The sequence below is a fragment of the Pyxicephalus adspersus genome, chromosome 2 (genome assembly GCF_032062135.1).
Source record: "Pyxicephalus adspersus chromosome 2, UCB_Pads_2.0, whole genome shotgun sequence".
NCBI lineage: Eukaryota > Metazoa > Chordata > Amphibia > Anura > Pyxicephalidae > Pyxicephalus > Pyxicephalus adspersus.
Genome location: NC_092859.1, coordinates 3,125,806 through 3,130,569, shown reverse-complemented (window position 1 = coordinate 3,130,569; position 4,764 = coordinate 3,125,806).

Sequence of the window (4,764 nt, the reverse complement as noted above, 5' to 3'; positions counted from 1 at the left end):
TAGTAATATTTCATCAATGTTTAAATATTTTAGGTATTAATTTAATTTCTTTGTATCTTACCAGAAGCACCCAGGTTTGCTTGAACCACATTTAGAAAACACATATGTAAATCATAATGTGATAATTATAAAGCAACATTCACAATCCTAACTGTTAAATAAAAACTGTCTGTGTCTTCTAAAATGTAAAAGACAGCTTAGCAAAAGAAACTGAAAAGGTGACTAAAAAATATGTATAGTATATGGAATAGTATATGGAATATGCATATACAGTCCAAGGTAACTCAATACAACTTACCTGGAATCTTACTGTTTAAATTATATAGTGAAAGCTATAAAATAAAATATTGTTTTTGTTAAATTGTAAATTATATTTCTAAATAGTTATACATATAGTCTACAGCATGATATGGACGAATGACAATTTGTTCATAACAGTAAATGTATTTTTAAAAATACACCTAAAGTTGGATTGTGATAGTTATAAAAAAATAAAAATAACTGCAGAATAAATAATCATCTACTAAACTGTGAGTTAGAGCATAGCAAAACAAACAGCAAATAATGTAAGGAAGTCAATGATATTTGCAAATAAAATCTGCATATACAATCCATCCTAACTTAATACAACTTACCTGGCCTCCTAATGTTTCATGTACCTAAATACTTAAAATTACTTAAAATTAAAATACTTGAATTACTTACATAATTTTTCTAATTTTGGGGGTTTTCTAAATTAAATATACTATTATGAGGACAGCAGTGCACTTGCATTTAGTGCAAAACTGAGCTATTCCTTCTCATTTCTTAGGAATATTTATATAGGTGTTACTGCAATATTTTCAAAAGAATACAATCTAAAATACCCTGGAGGTGCTAGAAAATGCTCAGAAAGGAAAAAGGTTGGGGAGTTTTTGAATTTCCCCAAGAGAAAAAAAGGCAACCAGTGCTAATTGTTGTTAGAAATTAACTGTATGCCATCTTAATAATTAAATAAATATTTAAACATTTTTTAGAACAGTTGTAAACCATTGGAAATAAGTTTGAGAAAAAAAGTATAAAGACAAAGTATAAAAAGTAATGGGTATACTGTAGTTACAAAAGGCGCAAAAATGCCTACTGGACAGAAAAATATTTTTTTTAACTTTTAAAAGTTTAATTTATACAAGGTTTAGGATCTCTTGCCTTACCTGTTCATGACATAACCTACCTGTTCATGACATAATCTAAGTAGTAAAGATCCCTAGGAGACACTCACCTAGACCAGAGTACCCCCTTCTACCCATCTACTTCAAGTAGATGTTATATAGCTTCCTAAAGTGGGAATATTTGAATATGTGATTGTGTGTGTGTGTGTAGACATGTTTTCTGGATGGCCTTAGGCCTGGCTGGTAGCTAAAGTTACTGCTAAAACAGCAAGGAAATGACTTGAGTTTGTCTGCAGATTTGGGGCCCTAAGGTAATAGAGTCAGAACAAGGATCCAATTTCAATAGGGAAGTCCAATCAGAAATAACGAATGCCTTAAATATTACACAAGTCATCCATACACCATATCATCTTCAAAGTAGTGGAAAGGTTGAGAGACTCAATGGTATCATCCAAAATAGGACTGGCTAATCATCTGCTGAAGTTGAAAAACCTTGGGTTGAATGCCTGCCTATTGTATTGTATTCAATATGAACAACACCTAAAGGGAACTATAGGCTCACACCTTATGAACTATTATTTGGGATGGCCCCTAGAACAGGACTGTACTTTCCCCAACAGCTGCAAGCACTCCATTCTGATATGGCAGGTCATGTGGCCTCTTTGCAGAAATGTCTAAACAAGGTGCATAAATATATGTTTGACTCTATTCCAGACCCAAACCCAACTGGATCCCAACAGTTTAAACCAAGAGATTGGGTGGTGATAAAAAGAAACACCAGATCAACCTTGGAACCCAGGTTGGATGGTCCCTACCATGTACAACACTGACATCTGATAAACAACATCAGACATACACGTTTCTCACTGCAAGATAGCGATTTGGAGAATCAAGCATGAAACATGTATATTACGGATATGTGTTGTTTACTAGTGGTGGGGGCTGGGATGAGATGGGCCCAGAATACTCTTTTCTTAGACAATGTGGTATAAACAAGGTCCAGATAACCAAACAGTATGATTGGGATGTATCATGTTATCCTGCCTAAATCCTGATAACTGGGTTAGGGGAATATTCTGGGCCTAGCTCAAACCATTACATACAATTTTATTTTCTCACTCTCTGTTGGGTCATATTTTGTTTTTTTCTTTGGCATTAGAAAAAAAAACATCACAGAAAGATTCCAGTTATGTATACGATTTACGGCCAGTCTCTGACCTACAAATGCTGAATGGTTTTGCCCTGGGCATGGTGTTCTCAACAGTACAGATACCATGTCTAAAGTAGGTGTTTGTGTGGTCAGTAGAATGACCAAAAGGGGGGAATGAGAAGGAAATAATTTTGTCACCACCTCTATCTTGTTGTTTAGTCTTCTTTTTGTAGCAGAACTAAGCATGGGAAACATATCGAGAAATCTGCTTCATGTGTGTGAACATCCTGTAGGACTAGTGGAGTTTGGTCAGGGAGGTGTGAAGAGATTTCCAGGATATTAGGGACATCATTTTTTTAGAGCCATCATTCAGCCAGGATTCCTGAATAGTCACTTATCACTTCAAATCTTTATTTACCTTACTGCACCCCCTACTTAACTTTGTATAAATAACACCACGTTTTCTGAATAAATCAGAACAGCATCACTGTAGGAACTGGTGTCTGTTCTCTTACGATCGTAATATTACCCTAACAGCTGACATTTCTTTAAGAAATAGATAGATTTTCCTTTACCCTTACAACCTTTGTTTTTGCTTTTAACCCTTGGAGTCTAACTTTACTCAGGCTCTCTATCCCAGGCCTGATCTCTTAAGACTGCAAAATCTTACCTGTTCAACAGTGCAACATACCTGGGTGGTTATTTTTATGACCCAATAGGTGCTTAGACTCTGCATGTCAAACCTGCACCATGCCATTTGAAGATCATCAATAATAGTCATGTCTACATATGAGTCCTGTCTATATTCATAGTAGGGATGAGTAAGCAAAATTTTAAAATTCTATCTCGCGGACAGCTCCGCTCACCTGATTGCTCTTGCAGCCCTATAGTATGTGTTCTTGGATAGAGATTCTTAATTACTCAGATTCTCAGATTACAATGTATTCTGCTTTTAAATTTCCTGCCAAGCCGCCCCTTCCCAGCGTACCGACGCTTCAGGCATCCAATCGATCACACCAGGGATGTGATGCCAGGGGACACAGAAGCCGTCCAGACATCGCTGAAGGACACCGCTGGGCTCGGGGTTACTGCTTTTGGTACATAAATTCACCACGAGCCACAGTGGGGAATACCATCAGGGGGTTAAGTGAATTTATCATAGGTGCTGGTCATTTAACAGCAACCTGGTGCCCCATATGACACTATGCTTTAGGACATCACTGGGCATAGCTGGATTTGATCACCAATTTGGGTAAAGGATTTGTAAATTATGTTATTGAATACATATATTAATATTATATATATATATATATATATATATATATATCAAATATGTATTTCTTGTTTTTCCCTTCCCATTTTGCTGAAACCAGTTTCTGGATATTTGTGCTTACATATGTTATCCTCCAATCAAAAATCCTGTTTGTATCTGAAATGAGTCATGTCTTCTTAAAATGCTTGATAGTATTTTATTTTGTATAACGTGTGATGTCTCAGGCCTTTTGTTTGGACCTTATGCTTTGATAAATGTATATTGAATGTTTAATAAAATTTTTGTACAATAAATAATAGGTATTGTTTTTCAACTGATTTACTTGACAGGAATTCCCTGCTAAGGCTACACCAGTACTCTTTCTTATAGATAGTTAGATAGATAGATAGATAGATAGATAGATAGATAGATAGATAGATAGATGGATAGATAGATAGATAGATAGATATGTGTGGTCAGTAGAATGACCAAAAGGGGGGAATGAGAAGGAAATAATTTTGTCACCACCTCTATCTTGTTGTTTAGTCTTCTTTTTGTAGCAGACCTAAGCATGGGAAACATATCGAGAAATCTGCTTCATGTGTGTGAACATCCTGTAGGACTAGTGGAGTTTGGTCACCTGGGAAGACACGGACCATGAGACACGGAGCCTGGTACAGACAGCAAAATCTCACTTACCTCCCTATCCCTGGCCACCCACGCAAGAACAAGAAAAGTTTGGTTAAAATTTAGGAGGAACCCACTCTTTTTACTAAGAAAAATTCAGGAACTTAACCAACTTTATATATATATATACAACACAATGTGTTATTACAATGTAATCTACTTTTAAATTTCCCGCCAAGCCACGCCTTCCCAGCGTACCGACGCTTCAGGCATCCAATCGGTCACACCGGGGATGCGATGCCAGGGGACACAGAAGCCGGCCTAAAAATCGCTGAAGGACACGGCTGGGCTCGGGGTTACTGCTTTTGGTACATAAATTCACCACGAGCCACAGTGGGGAATACCGCCAGGTGGTTAAGTGAACTTTTCTTTGTTCTAGGTGCTGGTCATTTAACAGTACCCTAGCGCCCCATATGACACTATGCTTTAGGACATCGTTGGGCATAGCTAATTTTGGTCACCAATTACGGTAAAGGATTTGTAAATTATGTTATTGAATACATATAATAATATTCTATTTTTATATT